At 51.0% G+C, this 15170-nt stretch overlaps 1 long non-coding RNA gene across 1 annotated transcript in view; it reads left to right on the top strand.

Annotated features, from left to right (window-relative positions):
* The first annotated feature begins 3134 nt into the window (after positions 1-3134).
* The window catches only part of LOC109685053 (uncharacterized), a 36398-nt gene continuing 24362 nt past the window's right edge, over positions 3135-15170 (top strand). Inside the window, exon 1 of the long non-coding RNA XR_012448769.1 lies at positions 3135-3894. This is a non-coding gene — a long non-coding RNA (uncharacterized lncRNA). The remainder of the gene's footprint in view (positions 3895-15170) is intronic.

The following is a 15170-nucleotide window of genomic DNA, read 5'->3' as shown; positions in this document are numbered from 1 at the left end:
CGAATCCCGACTAGACTGCTCAGTGTTCATGGCTTCCAGTCAGACACGCCTGTGGATTAGGATGCAGGCTTTCCGTAGTGGTGGATGTGGCAATTGTGAAAAGGGCATTCAGATTTGGCAGTCTTGGGAAAACGAAATTTCTTCATTTAAAATAAGCTCTAGAGGCTGGAGGAGTGGCTCAAGTGGTAGAACTCAAAGTCCTGAGTTCAAACCCCAGTACCGCAAAAAAAAACACCAAACAGTCTGGGCATTGTAGTGCATGCTTATAATCCCAGCGCTCACGGAGGCAGAGGCAGGAGGATTGTGAGGTCAAGGGCAAACTATCTCAGAACCTACCCACCCTCCCCCACACACACACAAAAAGAAAAATGAGCTCAAGTCAGTCTGTTCTTCATGTTTCTTGGATTTAAGCTTTGCTAGGACTGCAGTTGTCAACTTGAGGGGTTCTTTCCAGAGAACAACCAGGTCACAGACGTCACACACTCCATCCTTGACGTGAACAGACCCATTGCTACTGTCACTCGGATGCTTGGTGCGGTGTCAGGGAAGCCACGCTAAGCTTGGTTCCTGTAGAGGCTGCTGCTGCACCCCAACTCTCCCCACACCATAGCTGTCTTTACTCTTCAGCACTGATCTCGCACTAGCTTCAGGACACACTGAGTTATCTACTTCCCATTTTCTTCCTCTCAGCGGACTGCTGTTGAGATCTGATCCCCCTGGATGAGAGAGACAGAGGGACACAGAGAGACAAAGAATGAATGACAGATTGATTATTTCTTTTTTTTTTTTCTGGAAGTACTGGGTTTTGAACTCAGAGGCGCTCTACCCCTTGAGCCACTGCGCCAGCCCTTTTCACTTTCATTATTTTCAGGCAGGGTCTCACATTTTTTGCCTGGGTCTAGCCTCTAACCTCTAACCTCCTGCATAGCTGAGGTGACAGGCGCACACCACCATGCCTGGCTCATTGGTTGAGACGGGGTCAGCGGTTTTTTTCTTCTTCTTTTCATTTATGTTTTTTGTGGTACTGGGGTTTGAACTCAGGACCTCACACTTGCTAGGCAGTCGTTCTACCACTTGAGCCTCTCCACCAGCTACCTACTTCCGGTGACCTGGGAGGCTGCTGATCCTGGAGGCCCGTTTGGAAACCACAGTTCTGTTCCCTGCCTGTCCTCACCTCCCCTTGCTCCTGTGCCGGGGAGAGGCGCGGCTTACCCTGCATTTGCAGAAGGAGACTGGAAAGCAGGCAGAGCCGTCTCTGCTCTCCTTCAGACCCGCCTGCAGGGCTCATGCCTTCTTCATCACCCTGTGGTCAGCTCAGCACCTTTAATTACGAGCGTAAGTAATTATGACACAATATGAGGGTCGCCCACGGGAGCGCACATTAGAGCCACGTCCTCGTCTTCACTTGTAGCATAAAACTGGCATTTTAGGACTGGTGGGGTGGCTCAAGGGGTAGAGCGCCTGCCTACAAGCATTGAAGGCCTGAGTTCAAACCCCAGCACCTCTAAAAGAGAAAAAAACCTGGCATTTTAGCTTTTATGGATTTGTTGTATTTTTTCCTTAGTTGGTTCTGAGTTAAGGGAATGAAAAAAGACTTTTATTTGTTGTCGGCTTTTTGAGAAGGGTCTTACTACGTGTAACCCAAGCTGGCCTCGAACTCATGATCCTTCTGCTTCTCCCTCCTAAGTGCTGGGATTACAGGAGTGAGCCACCACGCCCAGCTAAAAGGACTATTTTCATTTCAAGCTGTCCTAAAATCCCACCTGCACTCAGTGCTCAAGAAATGGTAGCTGTTAGAAAATTTCAACCATTTTGTGTATGTGTGTGATTGGGGTTTGAACTCAGAGCTCACCCTTGCAAAGCAAGTGCTCTGTGCTCTACTACTTGAGCCACACCTTCCGTCCATTTTGCTAGGGGTAGGGGCCCTGTGTGTGAGCTCAGGGTCTGAGAGAGACTGGAACTGTGACAGCAAGGGAAGGGGAGACGCAAATCCACACCTACTTCTTCTTTCCTCCCCTTTTTAGGGCGGCACTGGGGTTTGAACTCAGGTCCTCACACTTGCTAGGCAGGTGCTCTACCATCTGAGCCACTCCACCAGCCCTTTACGACCTAGTTATTTTTCAAATACAGTATCACAATTCTGCCTCAACCAGCCTGGACTGCAATCTCCTATTTATGCTTCCTGTGTAGCTAGGATGGCAGGTGTGACCCCAACATGCAGCTTTTATCGGTTGAAATGAAGTCTTGAGAGCTTTTTGCTCAGTGTACTCATCCCTGAGTAGCTGGGATTACAGGCATGAGCCACTGTGCCCGGCAAGGGTGTTCATTCATATCAGTTCTGCATGAATGTCTGAGTCCACTTGTTCTATAAGGCTTGCTACAAAAGAGCAGTCCTGGGTGGAGGGCTCGCCAGAGACAACTGCCTTCAACCCTTCCTGCTGGTTCTCTTTGGCCATGACATCCATATTTCTACATGAAATGTGCATCTGTGGCTGCCTCTGTAACGTGGTTTTTGGTTTTATTTATTACTGCCCTGTCATGGAAGGTGAGGGTTTAGCACTTTTTCCAGCCCCACCACACATTTCTCTTCTCATGGCCTTCACACTGCATTGTGGTCTTTCTAGTAAGAACCATGTTTTTGAGACAGGGTCTCCCTAACTTTGACTGCAAACCACAATCTTCCCAATCTTGCCTCCCAAGTAACTGGGATTACAGGCATGTACCACCATACCCAGCTTTGGGCCAGTTGCTGCTCCTCTCCCTGGTTAGTTCTTGGCAAGGCTGGTGATGAGCTGGGCTGGGCTGGAGGAGTGGGAGGCTCAAGAGTACCCCCCCACCTCCTCGTTCTGCCGCTTGCAGACTTTCAGCTTGTTCTGCAGTTTCTCCACTGGCTCCAGCATGTGTGCATCGGTTTGTCGTCCTTCTCATCTGGAAGGCCAGCTCTTTGAGGCGGTGCATCTTGATGGTCTCCATGTGTCGTTTCTGCTCACGGCACCATCTAGCTCTCTCTACTTCCTTGATCTAAGGAAGGAAGAGAGCTCTGTAGCCAAATGTGGGTTTTTGTTTTTCTGTTTGTTTGTGATAGGACCTGGGTTTGAACTCAGGACTTCACACTTCCCAAGCAGGCACCCTACTGCTTGAGCTTGCTCTGGTTATTTTGAAGATGGGGGTCTCGTAAACTATTTGCCCAGGATGGCCTCAAACTGTGACCCCCCTCATCTCAGCCTCCTAAGTAACTAGGATTACAGGCGTGAGCCACCGGACCTGGCTAAACATGTGTTTTGAACTTCAGAGCTCAATGGGCCTTGCGTGGGGCACTGTGGCTACAGTGTCCACCTCCTCCAGAGGATGGGCTCTGGGTGGGAGCTGGGTGGGCTCTGCATTTCCTGGGCCATGTTGTGGTCATCAGACAGTCGGTTATCTTTTGGGTCTCAGTTTCCTCTGGGAAATGTGGAGTTGAGCAGGTGGACAAGGTGCTCAACCTTGTGGATTCTTCCAGCTCTGACCTTTCTCAGGGGCACGGCTGAGGGCTGTTTTCTGTAATTAGAAGGAGGACTAAAGCCATGACAAACACAGAGGAAGAATATGGGGCAAAGTGTGTTCTGGGGAGAAAAGGGAAGTGGGGATCTGTTTCTCGGTGCCTATCAACAGATCGACGTGGTCTTCGTACACAGTGGAGTCTTACTCAGCCATTAAGAAGAGTGAAATCGTGTCAGAAAATGGATGGGAGTGGAGACCATCATTCTAAGTGAAATAAGCCAGCCCTGCAGAGGGAAAGGTTTTCTGTCCTTTGTGGAAGCCAGGGGAAAGCACCACAAAATAACCAAATGGAGAAAGCGGAAGGGGAAAGAAGGGCGATGGATGGGGCGGACAGAACCACAGATCCCACTGCAGGTATGGAGATGTCACAGCGAAACCCTCCCTAGGGACAACTTAACTTATGGCTAAAGCGCCTGCCTGGCAGTGTGAGGTCCTGAGTTCAAACCCTAGTACCGCCCCCCCCCAAAAAAAGCACTAAAAATAGAGCTCTGGTCTCTGCTTCCTTTTCCTGGGGGGTGGGGTGGGGCTGGGATTTGAACTCAGGGTTTCGCACTTGCTAGGCAGGTACTCTTATCACCTGAGCCTCTCCTCCAGGCCATTTTTGCTTTAGTTATTTTTGTGATAGGGTCTTGTGCTTTTGACCACAGCTGGCCTCAGACTGAGATCCTTCTCTCTCTGCCTCCCAAGTAGCTAGGATGACAACTAGAAATTTCTCAGGAAGAAAATGCAGAGTTTGGGCCACAAGAGGTGTATAATGTCGAAACAGGTTTCTCTAGAAATTCAGTAATATACACGGGATGTCGTGTCCAACTCACACCGAGTATTTTTAGACTTAATTTCCCGAAGACTTCTCATTTCTCGCCTGACTCTGGCAATTGTGTGTCGGCTGTTGTGCAATGTAACAGTTTGTAAAGTTTTGCTTAGTTTCTTCATTTGGCGGAAGCAAAATCTCTTGGGGCTTTGGGAATTTTGTTTTTGAAACCTCTCATGTGGCTTTTGTGCCACTTTCTCTGACTCAGTTACGTGTGGGGCCCCTGCCAACTGACATGAATCAGGCCTAGGCCAGGGAGGTTTGTGCCAGCAGAAAAAATGTATATATTCTTTTCGGTTGTACAGTTTGAACTCAGGGCCTCATGCTTGTGAGGCAAGTGCTGTGGTCACGCCCGAGCCCTTCCTTCCTTGAGTTATTTTTCAGCTAGCGTCTTGTGTTTTGCCTGGGTTGTTCTCAGATCTATCTACGCCTTCCTCTGGCCTGGGATTACAGGCGTATGCTGCCACTGCTTGGCTTACTGATTGAAATGGGGTCTTGCTAACTTTTTGTCCAGGTTGGCCCCAAACTGAGATTCTCAGTGCCAGGTATTATAGATAATCAGAAGATGATTCAAAGTGTATGAAAAAGAGCTGTGGGCGTGGCTCAAGTGGAAGGGTGTTTGCTTAGCAAATGGAAGGCCCTGAGTTCAAACTCCAGTACCACCAAGCATAAATACCTGAAGAAAGCAAGCAGGCATGCATGTGGAAGGCCATGCAAATACTACACCAAGAGGAAGCTGGGCATGCATGGATCTGGGTGTCCTCAGAGCCTGGAAACAGATCCTGACTGACAACTGTAGTTGCCTGTTGAGTGTTATCTTGAAATAGGGCCAGGTGCAGTGGCTCACATCTGTAATTCCAGCTACTGAGAGATTGAGAGGATTGTGGTTTGAGGCCAACCTAGCCAAAAAGTTAGCAAGACTCCCCCATGTTAACAAATAAGCCAGACATGATGATGCACGTCTGTAATCCCAGCTATGCAGAAGTTGTAGGTAGAAGGATCACAGTCCAAGGCTGGCCTGAGAAAAAAGCACAAGACCCTGTCTATAAAATAACTAAAGCGAAAAGGGCTGGGGGTGTGGCTCAAGTGGTAAAGTGCTGGTGTCCCCAAGTTTAAACCCCAGTACCACAAAAGGAAAAGAAGTTTCAGAAGAGTTTATAAGCAGGTGATCAGGCAGGAGCCTGTGTCCAGGCACTCTTGAAGGCAGACCCTGTGTCCCATGCTCTTGGGCTGCCACACTCGTGACAGTCTCGCACATCTCCAGGTCGATGGTGAGGTCCTCCACTTCTGCCTGGAGCCTCTGTTTATTTTTCTCAAGGGAGGCAGCCTGGGCCTGGGCAGTTTCAGCTGCCTCTTCCACTTCTTGGAGCCTGACAGCCAGCTTCCTCCTGTGGAAAAGGGCCAAATGGGTGGGACCATCAAGAAAACATAGGAGTCTACAGATCTGGCCTCACATTGGTGGGGGTCAGGGTGTATGGTACAGAGTTCTAGTGCCAGTGTTGGAAAAGATGCAGACAAGAGTGGAGTGTTCAGAGGAGGGAGCACTGCTGTTCCTTCATTCATTCATCCAACAAAAACTTTGTGCCATGAATTGTTGCAGGCAGTGAATAAAATAGACTAAGGTCTGCACCTTTGTACAACTGCGGTTCAAGAACCTGGGGAGGGCAGGTGATAGGTCACACATAGGTCATAAGTGCTGTGGAAAGGAGTGAAACAGAGAAGCTTTTGCCTGTGCCAGATTTGGACTATGATCTTCCTACCTCTGCCTCCTGTATAGCTGGGATTACAGGCGTGAACCACCACACCCGGCCCCTCTGTGCTCCTATTAAAGGAGTCTGTGAACTTCCTTTTCAGGGTTGACCTGGCCCCAGCACAGCCACACCCTCGGCCCTCCCAGCTGTCCCAGCACAAGGGTGAGGCTCACTGGCCTTCTCTGGATGGCATGGACACAAGGTGCTGGAGCCCCAAGTTCCCTCCGTGCTCCTCCTCCAGCTGCTCCTCCAGCAGATCCAGATCATGCTTGGTGTTGGAGAGGCTACAGGATTGTGGGGACGAGCAAGTCAGGCCATGGGCTGTGGCTCCATGGCCTCCCTCAGATAGATGTGATGTCCATCCCCAGGTTAAGGGGGAAAAGGCTCGTAATTATAATACACAACATTGGTGCCTTGTTTTCCTCCTTATCCCCAGGGATGTGTAATTTCATGTAGTCACTCACTGCACATACTACAGATTTTCTGCTTGTTTATTGCTGTTAGGAAACGGCCTTGCTATGTAGCTCAGGCCTGAACCCATGATCCTCGTGTCACCCTCCAAGTGCTGGGATTATAGGAGTGTACCACCGTGCTTGGCACACTCTAGTTTTGTAGTTAAGTTTTGTGCTAGCTATTGTATCATGTATTTTCTGGTGTTCATTCTGCACCTTCATGACCTGTAATTTTCTTTCTTTCCTTCCTTCCTTCCTTCCTTTTTTGTGGCAGTGCCAGGCTTGAACTCAGGGCCTTGTGCTTGCTAGGCCGGTGCTCTACCACTTGAGCCACACCTTCAGCTCTTTTTTGGCTTTTTTTTTTTTTAAATAAGTTCTCCCATTTTCTGCCCATCTCCTACCTATAGCCTTCCACATAGCTGAGATCACAGGCTTGTACTACCACACCCAGTTTATTGCTCTAGATGGGGTCTCAATAACTTTTTCCTGGGCTGGCCTAAAACATCAGTCCTCCCAATCTCTGCCTCTGAGTAGCTGGGATGAGCCCCCATGTCCAGCCTAACCTGTAACTTCCTTTAAGGAATCAGCTCTCAAGATCAAGCCCACCCCCAACAAACCTTGGACTCTTCGTCCAGCTGTCTCTCTCATCATTCACTTGGGATGTCAGCGGTGTCTTTATCCACAGGATCTGACTGAGCCGACTCTGGCGTTCCTGGAACTTAGCTCGGTTCACTGTTTTCGGCTGGGTGACAAGGGAATGAAAGAAATCCAGGGTGATGTAGCGCTTTCCCAACCAGATCCGAAGTTACCCAGGGCATGGCAGATAAAGTCTCCAATAAATATGGCGCTTGGCCCACTGAATCACATCGAGGGGCTGCACTAAGCCACCCACCAGCTGTCCAAAGGGCTCTGGAGGGAGCAAGGGCCAAGGGTGGCTAGGGTCCACATGACTTTCTCTGTCTCTCTCTCTCTCTCTCTCTCTCTCTCTCTCTCTCTCTCTGTCGGTCTTTTGGAGGTGGTACTGGGGTTTGAACTCAGGGACTTGCACAGGCTAGGCAGGTGCTCTACCACTTGAGCCACACTCCCAGCCCTTTTTGTCTTAGTTATTTTTTGGATAGGGTCTCGTCCAGCCACAGATCTCAATCACCTATGGCCTCCTGCATAACCGGGACCACAGGTTCCCGCCACCACCCCTAGCTGATTGGTTGAGATGGGGTCTTGCTAACTATTTTCCTGGGCTGGCCTCAAAACCATGATCCTCCCTATCTCTGCCTCTTGAGTAGCTGGGATTACAGACGTAAACCACTGCACCTGGCTGCATAAATTCATTTTATATTCGTATGTAGGTTCTGTTTTAAAATGGCTGAAAGTTGTATTTTGCCAGTATCAGTGACCGTCCTGCTGATCTCACAGGGCAGGTGACAGGGGATAGGTAACGATTAGTACACAGCTCCCTATTTTACACTGTAAATGCATTCCTTGGAGTATTCAGCAGATGGAATAAAACCTTTGTCTCATCACTGGGGGATTGGATGTGAATTTTCCAAGGCCCTGAAAGCTCTGGGGAGAGAAGCACGTTCTGTTTCTGCCTCTCAGAGGATCCCTGTTGCTTTCTGTGTGTGTGTGCGTGTGTGTGTGCGTGTGTATCCGGCTCAGCTGGTTTGCTCGGCTTCTGCTAAGCTCTCTTCCAGCTTTCTCACGTGGGCTTCAGCGTTCACCTGCTCAGGAAGAATGAACTCAGTGGGAAAGGCCCTGGCCGCTTTCCCCTTGAACTAGCTTTGTTTCTGGCAGTACTGGGGTTTGAACTCAGAGCCTCACACTCACTAGGCAGGTGCTCTACCACTTGAGCCACTCCACCAGCCCTTTTTTTTTTTTCTCTTTTTTTTCTTTTTTGGTGGTGCTGGGAGTTGAACTCAGGGCCTTGTGCATGCGCTGAGCTATGTCTCCAGCTCCTCACCAGCCCTTTTTTATGACGGGTTTTTTTTAAGATAGGGCCTCATGAACTGTTTGCCTGGGCTGGCCTTGAACCTTGATCCTCCTGACCTCCGCCTCTTAAGTAGCTGGAATTACAGGCGTGAGCCGCCAACACCCAGCTGCCCTTGAACTTTTGTCCTGTTCCTCCTGCACAGCTTCCCAAGCTACCTGCCTCATCCTTTGAGAATGTCTTTTTCTCAGAAACCCAGAAGGACACATTTGTAATGACATAAACCCAGAGCCTTTGGGCTGCACACAGCACCTTATGTTTGGGCCTGGCTCCCTCTCAGCACACCACACCCAATAAGGAAGTGCAGTGCTCTGCCTCCCATGTAGCTGGATCATAGGCGTGTCCTGGCTTAGTTCTGAAATAGGGTCTGTGAGCTTCCTACCTCCACCTCCTGAGTAGCTGGGATTACAGGCATGTGTCACCATGCCCTTTATTAAATATTTCTTATGTGCCAGGGACTATTGTAACTCTCATGGGTAGGAGATAAGATTATTATTATCTTATGGGTGAGGAAACCCAAGTGCAGTTAGTTTATGTAACTTGGCTGAGGTTTAACGCTCAGCCTGTGGGGTGCTTGATCGATTCGTCTCAGTTCCCTTCGTGACATCTGGAACATGAGTCTGATAAGGGCTTGGGGAATATGTGTGAAAGGTCCAGGTGCCAGGACACCTCCCTGCGGCTGGGGAGGAGCCTCCCTTTCCTGGACTTCTGCACAGCCTTCGTGCTGGCATGTCAGCCTTCATGACTTGCTTGTCCCTCTCCAGCTTGGACTTGACTCTTCACAGGCTCTTCACAGGCTGGGTCAGCTCTGCCGCGGAGCCTGTGCTTCTTGCACGGGGTGGAGGCCATTGGCCTCTCTCTTCCTCCTCCAGCCTCCACCGCAGCTTCAGCAGCTCGTCTCCCGCTTGCGGTTCTGGGCTACAGCGGGGGCAGAGCTTAGCAGAACTGCTTTGTGCTGGCCTCCCGGGGTGGGCACTGCCACCTGCACCGTGGTCCCCTGACATTCCTGAACCAGGCCAGCCTGGGCTACATAGCGAAACCCCGTCTCAACAAAACAGAACACTAACCCCAACTCTTTTGTTCAGTGGCAGCAGGCTCCTGGTCCGTTGTCCTGGCTGTAACTGGACATCTAGAAATGCACTGTATTTAGAATACCCCCCTCCCCCAACCAGTGTCAGCAGGGAGCAGGTGGCACCTGTCACTCTCAGGCCTGCCCTTCGTGAATGGTCTTTTCGAGTCAGTCCCAGGAAGTCAGCCACAGTGAACTGGTCTTTCTTTCACGCTCATAGTCGGCGTTTTCTGTGTCCTTGCAGGGCAGGCAGAGCTGGGGTTCCTTGGCCCCCCGGGGATGGAAGGCACCTGAGCAAATGTGGCCCTGCCAGCCCCTCCTGTCTGTCACGGAGGTCTTCAAGGTCTCAGGACAGGTCGCTGCGTTGTTTTTCCACCTGGGGTGACATTTGGTGATACTGGCTGCAGCCCCCAGACCTTGGCTTTTTCTAATAAAAAGTGTGACAAGGCCGCTGGTGGGATGGTTCAGGTGGTAGAGCGTCTGCCTAGCACACGTGAGGCCCTGAGTTCAAGAAAAAGGAACAAGGCTAGAGGCCTGGTGTGGCGGCTGACACCCGCAATCCTAGCTACTTGGGAGGTGGGATTGAGGTTTAAGGCCAGCGCAGGTAAGAAAGTTGGGAAGACCCCATCTCAACCAGTAAAAAGGTGAGTGTGATGCTGTGCGCCTGTCATCCCGGCAACATGGGAAGCCTAAACAGGAGGAGCGTGGTCCAGGTCAGCCTGGGCGTCAATGTGAAACCCTATTCAAACAAATAAAAACAAAAAGGGCTGGTGGAGTGGCTCAAGCGGTAGAGGGCCTGCCTGGTAAGTGCAAGGCCCTGAGTTCAAACCCCAGTAGCACAAAAAAAAAAAAAAAAACCCAAAACCCCACAGTTACTCTCAGCTGCTCCTGGGTGCTGGTTAAGGCCAGGGCACACAGACTGGGGCACCCGTCAGCCACAGTAGGGGACCCTGCTGGAGGCTCTGGTTCTCCAGCGGGCACTGTCAGAAAGCTGTGGGGGCTTCAGGTTGTCACCTGATTGGAGCTCCACTGACATCTAACCCTCGTTGATTCCAGGGATGCTGATGTCACTGTGAAATAATTCTGCAGTCCACATTTCACGTCTTAGCACTGTCGTGTAAGCAAACAGCCATCAATATTCTTCTGAACCTAAAATCCAACACCACTTCACATATAACCCACGATCCTTTTATTTAGTGTGTATATATATTTGGCAGTATTGGGCTTTGAACTCAGGGTCTTGTGCTTGCTAGGTAGGCGCTCTACCACTTGAACCACTCCGCCAGCCCTTTTTGCTTGAGGTAATTTTCAGATAGGATCTTATACTTTTGCTCAGGGCTGGCTTTAGATGATGGTCATCTTAGTACCTCTGCCTCCCAAGTAGCTGGGATTACAAGTGTGCACCACCACACCTGGCTGCACTGTCGACTTTTTGAAGTTATATGTGACTTAAATTTTCACTTCAGGATACAAAGAGGAAATTCCAAAATAACCGATCCTTGTTATGCGTGGAGCCTCTAATTTGCCTGTTCACTACTCACTAAAATGTATTCATAATTCCAAATCAATTCTTGCAGCGTTTTGGGGTCATTTCTTCACGTGGTGGAGAAGTTTTGAATAATCAGATGTGTACATCCCAAGCTCAGATTGAACAAGGCAGCTCTCCTGAGGTCAACCAGAGTCAGTTTTATGCTTTTTGGTGGTGATTTCACTGTGTTAAACTGTCCCACGTCTAGTGTCCCCAAGTGCAAAAGGCTGTGATGTCCCTCAGGCCGAATGTTAGCTAAGCTTCATTCAGGCATGAGTTATCATGCTACTGGCTATGAGTTCAATATTACTGGATCAGTAATGTGTATTAAATAAGGTGTTTTAAATTTTATTTTTTATTTATGTATTTTTTGGCAGGACTGGGGTTTGAACTCAGGGCTTCACATTTGCAAAGCAGGCGCTCTACCACTTGAGCCACATCTCCAATCCATTTTGCTCTGGCCATTTTGGAGATGGGGGTCATAAGAACTGTTTGCCCGGGTTAGTCTCTAACTGTGATCCTCCTGAACTCTGTCTCCCAAGTAGCTGGGATTATAGGTGTGAGCCACGACGCTCAGTAGAGAACAGGACTCTTGTGAATAAGATGGACACTATTTCTTATGAAAGAGAACCATGGGTCAGATAGAGATGAGTCAGCCTTAAGGGAGGCAGCCCAGAGAGTTGCTCAGGGGACTTGCTGTGGACTGTCGGTGAAGACAAGCACCATGGTCCCACAGTCTACTCTGGGCTTTGCACCTGTGTCTCCAAAGTCACGCTGTGTCCTGGTCAGTGCTGACTCTGCATTTGGCAGACCTGGGAAAGTAGTGGGAGCCTCCCTGTGACCTCACGAGCTCGGGGCCTGCCGGCACCGTGGTGTGTTGGGGTTCTCTGGGGCTTTAGAACTTACAGGGCATTTCCATGCACCCCATTTTACCCTTACACCCCCAGTGACCACACCTCCTAGTGGAACCAGACTCATGATTTTTTTTTTTTTTGCAGCACTGGGATTTGAACTCCAGGTCTTACACTTGCTAGACAGGCACTCTACCACTTGAGCCACGCCCCCAGCCCTTTGGTTTGTTTTTTTATTTTTTAGATGAATCTCAGTAACTTCGCCCAGCTGGTCTTGAACTTGCAGTTCTCCTACCTCCACCTCCTGGCTTGCTGGGATTACAGGCATGTGCCACCAGCAAAGCCACAATTTGTGGTCTCATCTCCACGTGCAAAGCATGTTGTACCAACTCCACTGCTCTGCGAAGGGAATGTGGGGGCCTACCTGGCACAGCTCCTCCAGCGCCCTCTTCTCCTGTGGAGTTTGGCAGAGCTGTCTTCATGGAGGGAGAGGCTGGCAGGGTGCAGACCTTCTGGTCCAGGGCCTGGAAATGGGGCAGGGACAGAGCTGAGTTCTTAGAGTGGAAACAGTCTCCAAGGGGAGGAGGAGGGGACCCCAGCTTGGCCACACTCTAGGGTCATCGGGGCTTGAGAAATACGACCATCTAGGGCCATCCCAGACTGGCAGGGCAGAGGGCTGGGGGTCAGGAGCCCTGAGAACCACCGTCAGGCCTCTGCTGCTCGAAGCGAGCCCCTCAGACACCACTTGCACCATCACTGGATGTGCACTAGAAACACAGACTGTTGGTCTGCGGGAGCTGCCGGCCCAGACTCTGCATCTGGTCCGTATCCCTGGTGGCTCGTGTGCACGTGAGAAATGGAGCCGGGCACCATAGGTCATGCCTGTAATCCTAGCTATGTGGAAACAGATTGGGAGGAATGCGGTTCAAGGCCAACCCTACAGACACAGGTGACCCCTGCTCTATGATGGGAGTAGCTTCCAGACCCCTCAGCCCCGAAGAACCTTCTTCTCTTTTGGGCAGCACTGGGGTTTGACCTCAGAGCCTCACACTCGCTACACAGGCACTCTTCCACTTGGACCACGTCCCCAGCCCTTTAGTTTTTCGTTTGTTTTCAGATAGAGTCTCGCACTTTTGCCCAGCCTAGCCTCAGAGCACTATCCTGCTATCTCCACCTCCCGGGTAGCTGGGATTACAGGTGTGCACCATCATGCCTGGCTCCAGTCCTGAAGAACTTTTCTACAATGATGGGTGCCTTCTGTGTGCTGTCCAGAATGGAAGCTCTTAGCACAGGTGACCGTTGAATGTTTGGAACCTGGCTGGTGTTCAACTCCAGCTGAAGGAGCCGGAGTTCAGATAGCTCCATGTGGCCCAGGCCTGGGACACTGCACATGCGCCATGGGTGCCCTGGCCTGTGAGGAGCATGGTGCTCTCAGGTGGCTGCTCACCTGCTTCTCCTCCATCTTGGCCAGTGTGGTCTCCAGGCCCTCCAGGTCCCGCTTCAGGTCACTCAGCTCCCACTCCAGTTTTGCTTGGTGGCACTCAGTAAGGTGGCTGTGCCCTCCTCCTCCAGCCACTCACACACGTCGGGTATCTGGCTCTCCAGCTCCATCTTGGACCTCACTGCATGTGTCAGGCACTCCTCAGCATATACTGAGCTCTCTTGCTCCTGTTGGGAGGAAGGTCCCAGCCGGAGGTAGGGCCCAGGGACCCACAAGGACCCCAAAGTCCCTCACCAAGAAGGCCACGGTCCACATGTCCTGGGCTGCCACTCCTTTTGTGGTGCATGTCAGAGTCTATGAGCGTGATCTCTGGGCCGGAAACAAACGTTAGGCCTTGCCTGACACCAGGTGCATTTTCATGAGCCCCCCAGGTGATTGGGACACCTTAAGGTGGGGCGCTGAGGACGCTCAGGCAGGATGCCCCATTAGTCATTTTCTGTCATCTCATCCAGTGACCCTGGTGTGCTGCCACCCCAGGACAGTCATCACAAGCAGGACTCCTAGTAGCTATGCGTGCCCAGCCAAATGCTGTTTGCATATAAGAATTCAGAGGAAGAGGCCGAGTGCAGTGGCTCACGCCTGTAATCCTAGCTACTCAGGAGGATTGAGGTTGAAGGTCAGCTGGGACAAAAAGTTAGTGAGACCTTCATCTCAGCCAACAAGCTGAGCATGGTGGAATGCATCTGTAATCCCAGCTATGCAGGAAGCATAGATAGGAAGATCACGGTCCCACGTCAGTCCAAGGCAAAAACACAAAACCCTATCTGAAAGCTACCTAAAGCAAAGAAGGGCTGGGGCTGTGGTTCGAGTGCTAGAGCACCCGCATAGCAAGCGGGAGACCCTGAGTTCCAACCCTCGTGCTACCGAGGAAAAAAAGGCTTTTCAGTGGTTGGATCAAGGCGACTTTGTAGTGAAGAGAAAGAGCAGGCTGGGGAATTTCCCCTGGCCTTGCTCGTGAGGCCAACAGCTCAGCAGAGCTCACTTTCTCCCCTCTCTGGGTCTGGCCGAACTGCCGAGGCCACGCCAGCCCCCGCCCCCGTCCCCAGGACCCCACGTATGGCCTGCAGCTGGACGGTGAGGTCCTCCTCGTCGCAAGGCGGATGGTCTCTCTTGGGAGAGGACAGGTAAAGGCAGGCTCGGGACAAACGGGGCCAGGTTCAAGTTGGAGGTTCTGAACCCGCGGCCTGCTTTCTCTCAGCAGAAACTACTACAGGTGGCTCCCCACGGGCCCAGCCTGTGGCTTTGTTAACTATGACCACAGCTTAGTTCAGACACTGAGAGTAAAGGGCTTTGATTAGCTAGTTAGAACAGGGCCTTGCTCTGTCATAGTTGAGTGGCGAGGAGCAGGAAGCTGTCAGCCGTGGCCTCCTTGTCATCTGTTCTCTCTGTGTCCTGTAAAGGCTTTTGGACTAGGACTTCCCATAGGGTATCACGTACAGCATGTGCAGCAAGATGGGGACGAGGATGACATAAAAGCTCTTGGAGCTGGTGTGGTGGTACACACCTATAATCCCAGCATGTGGGAGGCTGAGGCAGGAAGATCATAAGTTCCAGGCCAACCTGGGCTACAGCGTGAGACCGTGTCTCAAGAGAGAGGGAGAGGGGTGGGGAGGAGGAGGGAGGAGAAAATGTCAATCCCAGAGCAGGCAGGGCAAGCCAGGGATGCAGACAGATGCTGTCTGT

This window comes from Castor canadensis, chromosome 6 (genome assembly GCF_047511655.1).
Source record: "Castor canadensis chromosome 6, mCasCan1.hap1v2, whole genome shotgun sequence".
NCBI lineage: Eukaryota > Metazoa > Chordata > Mammalia > Rodentia > Castoridae > Castor > Castor canadensis.
This window is presented reverse-complemented; position numbering and strand designations above follow the sequence as displayed.